The sequence below is a fragment of the Mus caroli genome, unplaced genomic scaffold (genome assembly GCF_978045245.1).
Source record: "Mus caroli unplaced genomic scaffold, Mus_caroli_1 scaffold_13, whole genome shotgun sequence".
Classification (NCBI taxonomy): Eukaryota; Metazoa; Chordata; class Mammalia; order Rodentia; family Muridae; genus Mus; species Mus caroli.
In genome coordinates, this window is record NW_028227268.1 from 64,678,516 (window position 1) to 64,688,943 (window position 10,428).

The 10,428-nt window shown below is 45.6% G+C and overlaps 1 non-coding gene across 1 annotated transcript; it reads left to right on the top strand.

The window, feature by feature from the left end:
• The first annotated feature begins 10,017 nt into the window (after positions 1-10,017).
• On the top strand, positions 10,018-10,122 carry LOC115032720 (small nucleolar RNA U13). The gene has a single exon (XR_003838335.1). It is a non-coding gene; the product is annotated as a small nucleolar RNA U13 (small nucleolar RNA).
• The last annotated feature ends 306 nt before the right edge of the window (positions 10,123-10,428 follow it).

The following is a 10,428-nucleotide window of genomic DNA, read 5'->3' on the forward strand; positions in this document are numbered from 1 at the left end:
GATGCTGGAGTTGGCTTCCCCAGAGGATGGGGCCACAGAGCCTCAAACCTGGAGAGACACAGAGGGCAGCCCGGGGTCTTAGAGGAATGCCTACCACCAAAGAGTGTTTGAAAAACGCTGAAACAGCATTAGTGCTGACTCTGTCCTTGTGTCTGGGGGAAAATATAAACCAGAGTTTTGTATGGGTGCACGGGGCTGTGACTCGTGTCCATGAAGCACCAGGTTGAATTGAGGCTGCAGATGGGCAGACGGGCCAATTTCCAATTCTGCCGGGGCCAAAGTTTGTGCCTATCAGATTTCTGTCACTCCAACAAAATGCCTAAGATGGTCAATTTATAAGGAAGAAAGATTCCCTGTGACTGATGGCTTCAAAAGTATCAGTTGGGCTGGAGAGATGGTTCAGCAGTTAAGAGCACTGACTGCTCTTCCAAAGGTCCTGAGTTCAATTCCCAAAAATCACATGGCATCTCATCTGTAATGGGATTCGATGCCCTCTTCTGGTGTATTTGAAGACAGCAAGCGACAGGACAGTGTACTCATATACATAAAATGAATAAATAAATCTCTTTTTAAAAGAAAGGAAGAAAGAAAGAGAGAAAGAAGGAAGGAAAGGAAAGGAAAGGAAAGGAAAGGAAAGGAAAGGAAAGGAAAGGAAAGGAAAGGAAAGGAAAGGAAAGGGTCCGTCATTTTGACCTATCATATGGACCTGTGTAGAAGGTGTTCGATTCACCTATGGCAGCCAGGAAAATACAAGGAAAGAGGAGAGGGCCCCCATTGTCTCCCTCAATGAGCTAACTTCTTCTAGCCACCCTCCTTAAGGTCCCAGCATCTCAATGTAGAGCTGCAGGCTGATGAGCAGGCCATGGGGCTTTTGAGGGATACTTGAGATTCAAATCCTACCAGGGCCCTAGATAAAGAGCTGCCCTGGGTTCTGAGTCCTCCTCACTTCCCTCTGGTTCTGTATTCCCCTCACCTCTCCCAACATAGATCCTGTGTTCCCTCCCCACTCCAGAGTGCAGTGGGTATTCTCCCTCCAGGGGTCTCCTGCACTCCCTCCCTGGGGTGCTCAAGGTCTTAGCTGCCTCACCTATGCAGACACCCGTGAGCCCTTGCTATGCTTCAAGCCCTTTACACGAACTCATCTGCCCTCCAAGGCAACCCAGTACTATTCTTAGAACCTGGTCAAAATTGAGACAAGAGAAATGCCCTCAAAATCAAGCTCTTCCTCCAGAGAGGTGTCAGAGCTGGGACACACCCGTTCTGCTCTGCCTTGTGACATACCTCAAAACCCCAGACCTGGACACGCCAAAGCTCCTGAGTCAGATTAAAGTGTCACCAATTTCTCAGCACCTAGCATTCCTTACCTGCGATTTGTCTGGATTAGCTCTTGGAGGCTTGCTAGGCTTTTGCCGTGTTTGTTAGGATTCTAGCTTGTGAGTTTCGCTTTGCCCGAATAGCAGCATGACACAGAAAGCAAACATTTGCACGGAGCCCTCCCTGGTTATGATATTATTTACCCTATCAATGGCAGCCATGACCAAATGGGGCTCCTCGGGTTAATCCACTCGAGGTAGATAATGACACACCTGTCTGTCATTGGTACAGGAACCACTGTTCAGATGCTCAGTAGCCACGGAGCAGCTGTTCCCAGCCAGGGCAGGCAGAACTCTCCCATCCCATGGACCATTCCTAACACCACACCCCTGCACCCGAAAAGTGCTACCACAAGCCAGTCTGGTGTTGCCGTGTTTCTCAGACATGCAACCACGGGGAATAGCAAAAGCAGCCCAGGCTTAAAGCAGGCTTAAAGCAGTTCCAGGTTCTTCCTATGACAGCTGCCACGGGCTGAGGAAGAGCTGGCCTTTTCCAGGGAAAACAGCCTTTTTCCTGCTCCATTCTGTACCCGCCGCTCAAACACACAGCCCGTCACACTGTGTACACAGCAGTGTGGCCTTCTGGTTGACTTATTAGGAACTAGGGAAAAAGGAAAGGAAACTAGCCTGGTCAGAGGGACAAGAGACCAATGTGTTTCCCCAGTGGCCATGAAGTTTAGAAACCCAAAAGACAGATAGCATATGTCTTGGTTAGAGTATGTGACACTCGAGCTCTGCATTGAACTACGTATTCCTTCACATACCAAGGCACCTCTCCAGGCCTGGCACCTCAACAGCTGGGGAAAAGACTTCTCAAACCTAACTTCTCCTTACTGGGAAGGAGGAGAGGAAGAGAGATAAAAGATGTGGGGAGAGGCAGCCATAGAAGGACAGCCCTAGCACAGATCACCTCAGCTCCACCACCAGCCTGATAGTGAGTGAGTCTTATCTCCCGACCCAGAGAAGTCAGGACCTGGCTAGCAGACAGCAGAGAGTCAGAGCCTAGTGGCAATCCTATAGTGGGACATGAGACCTGTTAATCACTTCTATTGGCTGGAATAACAAGGGTCTTATGTAGCCCAGGCTAGCCTCAAACTAACTTTGTAATCAAGGATGACCTTTAACTTGTAACACTCCCGCCTCTGTATCCTGAGTTCTGGGCTGACAGACATCCACCTTCCAGTCTCTGAGGCACTAGGGATGGAACCCAGCACTTCCTGCTTCTTAGGCATATACTCCACCATTTGAACTCCATCTCCAGTGCCCTTCCTTACTTGCAACATTCAGCAGTCAGGTAGCATGCTTCCCAAATTGCTGGCATCTGCCAGAGAAGCAGGAGCTCAGAGGCAATGTGCCACACGAACAACAGAATGCCATGCAAGCAACCTCCCTCTCCCAGCCTCAACCTCTGCTACAGCCTGCCCATCTTGAGATGGGGACAGCAGTGGGCAACGCTGAACCTCAAGAACATCCTGAACACTGGCCAGAGCAAGCCTGAGTGCCCTGAGTGCCCCACCCCCACCTCCAGGATGCAGGCTCCAACCTCAGAGTCCCCTCACCTTCCGGGTCCAGCCAGAGACACTATCCGGAGGAAGATGGAACTTGGCAATGTGGTGGAGCAGGTGTGAAAAGAGGCCTTATATAGTAGGTGGCTGTATGCTCTAAAAGCCCAGCTGCCTTCTGGGGAGGGGCCTTTTTGTTAGCCAAACCCCAGCTTAGGGCTGTTAGACGGTGCCCTGCCCAACTGTAGTGACCCTTAACCCTTGGCCCCTGTGTAGGTGGTGTTCTTTCTGAGACCTGCAGGAATTGGAAGTACCAGCCTTCCCGCAGTGTGTGAGAGAACACAGTGTGTTCCTACCATCTTCCAATGTCAGCTGTAGCCTACTGGCTCACTTCCATAACCTGAGACTGGCATTTCTGAGTAACAGCTTGGTAACAGCTTGATTTACAGTCAACTTCCAGTTCTGGCAAAATCCTCATTTATAGATGAGGAATCCCAGCTATGGAAGGAGGGATGTAACAGGCTTTCCCATGGCAGGTCACAGGGCAGGGTGGGATGGATCACAGGAAGGCCACACCATACAGAAGAAAAGAGTCTCAAGTCTTTTGGGCAAATGACTTAACTGGACTCAGTTTCAGAATTTTTCCAGCCAAGTTAAAGCTAAACGCACTGTGCAGCTGCATGGGATGATGAGTGGGCCAGGAGGGGAAACTTGCCCACAGCAGGCTCTCCTCCGGGCCTCCAGCAGGGATGACTACCTTCTCTAACAGCCAGGGTAGCTTTCTGAGCTATGTCTGAGCAGCCAACATTGACCAGAGCCCAGGTCAGGTGCACTTGGAGCCCCTCCTGGTCCCTCATGTGACGCTAGGGCTCTCTTCATCTTTCTGTTGTCCTACCAGCAGAGAGAGAAAGAGAAACTCTACCAAGAATGAAATTGATGAGTGTACCCACACCAATGCCCACAGCCTGAATTCAAACTCAGAAGTTCTTTGCTCTTAAAAATAAATATCTCTTAGCCTGCTACGGTGGTGCCCACCTTTAATCCCAGAATTTAGAAGGCTGAGACAGGCAGATCTCTATTAGTTCAAGGCCAGCCTGGTCTACATAGCAAGCTCTGGTCCAGTCAAGGCTACATAATGAACCCTCACGTCATTTCACCATGCATTTTCCAAGGCCACCTATCAGGAACGTTAGAGGGGTGTTAAGCCTTTGGAGTTACTCACACAGATGATCTCAATCGTGCTTCCCAATTGGTGTCAACACTGAAGGCAACAACAGCCTCTGGACTAGACTAGGCATGTCATGTCACGTCATTTCACCATGCATTTTCCAAGGCCACCTATCAGGAACGTTAGAGGGGTGTTAAGCCTTTGGAGTTACTCACACAGATGATCTCAATCGTGCTTCCCAATTGGTGTCAACACTGTCTCAAAAATAATAAATAAAAATACATAAATACCTCTGCTACCTATCCCAGCTCCTCTCTCTCTCTCTCTCTCTTTCTCTCTCTCTCTCTCTCTCTCTCTCTCTCTCTCTCTCTCTCTCTCTCTCTCTCTCTCTCTCTCTCTCTCTCTCTCTCTCTCTCTCTCTCTCTCTCTCTCTCTCCACACACACACTTCCCTAGACACTCCTGGAACACCCTCCATATGTCAAGCTGGCTAGACATGTGGGAGGGTCTGTGACCTTTACTCTTCTGAAATGTTCTCTGAAGAGGAAGACAGAACATAAATAAATATTCAATCAAACAAAAGAGAGATTAAGATCGGGGTCAATGTATCACCCAATTGGGGGTGTGGGTCTGAGTTTTAAATAGAAACATCAGAATCACCTGGTAGAGAAGGCGCAACCTGAGTCAGGTCTTGAAGTCTCAGCTGCACATGGAGGACTTTGAGTGTGAATTTGTTTGACAGCTCTGGGAAGCCTTATCAAGTGTTAGAATGAGGATGGACACAGGAACACAGGCTAAGCAATGCTAAGTCTCTGCAAGAGGCATCAGATACTCAGCATAGAGAGACAAAAGCAACCAAAAAGATATATATGGTCAAGTGCAGACTTTGCACCTCATATCACATAAGTTACTTATTAATCTTGTTCACTGTCTGTGTTACCTGTGTGAAATCCCAACAGCCCTAATAAAATGAAAGCCCTAATAAAATAAGGCCTGCTGGTTACTTGTTCCCGGAACCCTCACGTCATTTCACCATGCATTTTCCAAGGCCACCTATCAGGAACGTTAGAGGGGTGTTAAGCCTTTGGAGTTACTCACACAGATGATCTCAATCGTGCTTCCCAATTGGTGTCAACACTGAAGGCAACAACAGCCTCTGGACTAGACTAGGCAGTTCTGTACGACCACCCATCACAGCGTTGCATTGAGCACCCTTGATGTTCTGAGTAATACACAGATGGTTATCACATTGCCCTTAACAGATGAGAAAACTGAGGCCCAAAGAGGTCTGGCTTCAGTCGCAAGCCAGTGTTCCCTGCATCCCAACATAGCTCTGGTGTACTGAGCCTCTCTACCCAAAGGGCTGGACACACTGACTCCACCTAGTAAGACCCTAGAGGTAAGGTGTCTGTTATCAGACATCTGACATCTCATTCCATCATGTTGTGAGAAACCACCTCCCTGTGGCTGACCCTCAGTCTAACTGGCTAAGATGCCCAAGGACCCAAGAGAACCCAAGCCCATTGCTCTGTCCAACTTTCACTCTTGAGCTGAGAATCATTGGGAGTGGCTCTGACATGCAGGCTCTACCATCTCTGGGGAAGAGAGTGAGGTCACCCCTTCTTAAACCAGGTACTGCTAAGGCAAGCCTAGCTGGGTCCCAGAAAGCTGTATGTATGTATGTATGTATCTATCTATCTATGTATTGTATGTATGTTATCTATGTATGAATTATGAGTATGCGTATGTGTGTGTATGTATGTATGTGTGTGTGTATGTGTGTATGTGTGTATGTATGTATGTACGTATGTATGTATGTAAACCTAGAGCAACTATAAGAAGTGGTTTCCTCCCAGAGAGTGATTTCCTCCAAGAGTTTCTCTCAACCTCCAACAAAGCTTGGATATGAGTTTCCCAAAAGAGCTTCATTGTAGTCAAGTGTGCAGAGTCATCAGGGAAAAGTTTGGCAGAGGATTCCATCAAAAGCGACCACCCTTGCCCCATCTGCCCTCTGCTTGCTTCTGGAAAGCTCTCATTGGCTGCCTTCCTCCTCTAGATAATCTGGGTGAAGGCCAGCCTCGGAGTTTGCCCTGCCACCTACAAGATTAGCAAGCTTAGGAGCTTGAACCCCTGTTTCTCCACTCAAGAAAAAAGCAGCAACTACAAGACCTAATTGGCTGTAAAGATCACGAGGTTTGAGAGTTAATCTTTACCATTTCTATAAGCTGTACCAAAATGTTTGCTTATGTTTTGTTGTTCAAATAAAGGACAGTAGTATTGAAATCAAAACAAATAAGCAGAAAAGATTAAGAGAGAAAGATATGATCATGGTTGGACAATGCACAGAAGATGCTAAGGCTGGCCTGAAGGACTTGCCACAGTGTTCTCATTGACTCTAGCAAAGCCACCAACAGGGCCCTTTCGGGTGAGCATCTGTGCAGGTGCAAATTCACTAACCATCACAGGAAATCTTCAGCATAATCTTGTCTACAAAACCTGTGAGCAGACGACCCAGACCCCAACATCCATGTCAGGGTAGCTCACAGCCACCTCCAGGCCTGAGGGATTTGACAGCCTCTTCTGGCTCCTTTGGGTACCTGCACACACATGCTGTGCACCCACCCACACACATACACACATACACATAAATAAAAATTTACATTAAGAGGTGGCAGTCCCCTTCCTCCTTTGACCTTTATTTTTTCCGATGCATCCTCACCACCAAACTTCAAATTTACTCATTTATTCAACAAAGCACTAATGGAGAGCTGCCCTCCCTAGGTTTTTAAAAATCTAAGGAAAACAACTATAAGTAGACAGACATGTCCAGATCTAAGCAAACTGCAGTGTCGTGGTAGACTTAAAATGGAACAAAACACAGAAAATAACAAGGCAACTCCCTAGGCACACAATATTCCAGCAAGAAAGAGCCTACTGAGAACTGAGAAGAAACCAGGCAGGGAGTTAGAGAGGCAGGATGGTCCAAAAGGTCTCCTTGACTTTGGAACAGTGTGTCCTGCTTAAGGAATCAGACAAAGCTTACAAAGTCTTGCCAACTGACAAAAGAAACCAGTTCATGGAGAATTTACAAGAGTGTGCTCACATCTTCCTCCTGAGCTCATTTTAATATTCTATATTTGTCCTCCTCATAAGCAGCTTAGATGACGGGCAAAGAGGGCCTGGGCTGCTTACAATATACTAGAGCCATTTATGAGCTGTGAGTCAATGCTCCTTCCAAGGTTACAATTTCCTTCTCCATAAAATGATGTGTTCCAGAATTTGCATCTTTACACACCAATGAGAAGTATACCCAGACGAAAGTTTAAGGGAGCACCCACTCTCACGTGCCCACCAAAAAAAAAAAAAAAAGATAGTTGAGGATAACGTTTGCCAAGTAAGTAAAGAACTCTGTGGTGGTTGACATTGTCAACTTGACAGGTTCTAGAATCACCTAATAGGCAAACCTCTGGGCATGTCAGTAAGGGGATTTATAGACTGAGTTAGTTAAGGTGGAAAAGTCAACTCTAAATGTGGGTGGCACCCTTCCGTGGGCTGTAGTCTTACACTGAACAAAAGGAGGAAATGAACTGAACACAGCATTGTCCTCCCTCTCTCTCTCTCTCTCTCTCTCTCTCTCTCTCTCTCTCTCTCTCTCTCTCCTGACAAGCCCTGTTGACCTGTTGATGCCCTATATTTTCTTCTAGAAGTTTCATGTCTTACATAGAGTCCTATAATCCATTTTCTTTTTGTTTTTAATATTTTGATGTAATAATTTTTTCTTTCTTTTTTTATTTATTAGGTATTTTCTTCATTTACATTTCCAATGATATCCCAAAAGTCCCCCATACCCTCCCACCCCCACTCCCCTACCCACCCATTCCCATTTCTTGGCCCTGGTGTTACCTGTACTGAGGCATATAAAGTTTGCAAGACCAAGGGGCCTCTCTTTCCAATGATGGCCGAGTAGGCCATCTTCTGATACATATGCAGCTAGAGACACAAGCTCCGGGGGGTACTGGTTAGTTCATATTGTTGTTCCACCTTTAGGGTTGCAGACCCCTTTAGCTCCTTGGGTACTTTCTCTAGCTCCTCCATTGGGGGCCCTGTGATCCATCCAATAGCTGACTGTGAGCATCCACTTCTATGATTGCTAGGCCCAGCATAGCCTCACAAGAGACAGCTATATCAGTGTCCTTTCAGCAAAATCTTGCTAGTGTATGCAATGGTGTCAACATTTGGAGGCTGATTATGGGATGGATCCCCGGGTATGGCAGTCTCTAGATGGTCCATCCTTTCGTCTCAGCTCCAAACTTTGTCTCTGTAACTCCTTCCATGGGTGTTTTGTTCCAATTCTAAGAAGGGGCAAAGTATCCACACTTTGGTCTTCGTTCTTCTAGAGTTTCATGTGTTTTGCAAATTGTATCTTGTATCTTGAGTATTCTAAGTTTCTGGGATAATATCCACTTATCAGTGAGTACATATCATTTGAGTTCTTTTGTGATTAGGTTACCTCACTCAGGATGATGCCCTCCAGGTCCATTCATCTGCCTAGGAATTTCATAAATTCATTCTTTTTAATAGCTGAGTATTACTCCATTGTGTAAATGTACCACATTTTCTGTATCCATTCCTCTGTTGAGGGGCATCTGGGTTCTTTCCAGCTTTGGGCTATTATAAATAAGGCTGCTATGAACATAGTGGAGCATGTGTCCTTCTTACCAATTGGAACATCTTCTGGATATATGCCCAGGAGAGGTATTGCGGGATCCTCTGGTAGTACTATAATCCATTTTCTTTGAGACATTTCTTTTGAGACCAGCCACCACAACTGACCCACAATAACAAACTAGACTCCTTGAACAGTGAGTCAAAGAAAAACCATTTCTTTTTTTAAGATTTATTCATATTTTATTATATGTAAGTACACTGTAGCTATCTTCAGACACTCCAGAAGGTGAATCAGATCTTGTTACAGATGGTTGTGAGCCACCATGTAGTTGCTGGGATTTGAACTCAGGACCTTCAGAAGAGCAGTCAGTGCTCTTAACCACTGAGCCATCTCCACAGCCCCAGAAAAACTATTTCTTAAGTTGATTTTTATCGGGTATCTAATTACCACAGTGAGGAAAGTAACTAACACAGACCCCTGTAATATAAATGTGAAATACTGATGAAGCGAAAAAAAAAAAAAAAATAGGCACAAGGAATGGATGATCACAAATTGGAGGATCTGATATTGGTAAAATGCCATTATTCAAAACAACTCCAAATTCAATGCAAAATGCAATTCCCATCAAAGTCCTATGAAAGGGAGTTCTCAAAGCTAGAAAAAATAATGCTAACATTCATTCAAAGGCCAAACAGACTTCTAATAGCCAAATCTTTTTTACTATTAATCATTTTATTTGTTTACATCTCAAACGATAGCTCCTTTCCCAGTTGACTCTCCACAAACCCCCATCCCATCCCCCCTCTCTTCAGCAGAAACAAAGTCTAGAAGGGTCAGGATATTTGATTTTAAATCAGAGCATCAATGTAAAAAACAAAAGCCACTAGCACGAGCATCAACATCTGGACCAATAGAGGATGGTTGAAACCCTAGAAGTCACCCCCACATGCATTCACCCCCACGACAACTGATCTTCAATACAACTGCCAAAATATGTATTAGAGAAAAGAGGGTCGGTTCAATAGGCCATGATGGGAAAACCAAATGTCCATAAAAACAAAACAGAACCTTGTCTCAGCTCAACTCAAAGCTACCAATAGCAGCTCCAGAGAGGCGGCAAAAGCAACTTTTTAGTGCACTCATTTATTCCTGTGTGTGTGTGTGTGTGTGTGTGTCTCACAGGACAGCCGTCTGTCATAGCTCAGGCCTTAGCATCAAGTACTTTACCTGCTGAGCATCTCACCCTGCCACAGCAATGATGAACTCCAAAAGCACCGGAAGCAGCAGCAAAAACTCGACAAGTGGGATCCTTTCTTTGGCTCATGAGCACGATGCTTGAGTGTTCACACTGTTGAGTGGCATGTGTTGCCCACAAACCTTGATACCACATAAGAACGATACCCATCTGGTGTGGAGGAGAGGTGGTTTAAAAAAAAAACAAAAAGAAAAGAAAAACAAAGACAAAAGAAAAAAGAAGAACAAAATGACCGATGGAGTGATTTCAAACTGAAAGGTGTCTGGTGGGCAAAGGGAACAAAGAATGAGAAGACAATATACAGAGTGGGAAAGAAGATGTGCAATTTGTCTGTCTGAAAAAGGGCTGGTGTCCAGAATACACATGGATTCAAAAATCCAATAACCGAAAAAGTAATCCAGCTCAAAACAGGCAAATGGCCTAAATACACATTTCCTTAAAATGATGTATTCACAGAATAAC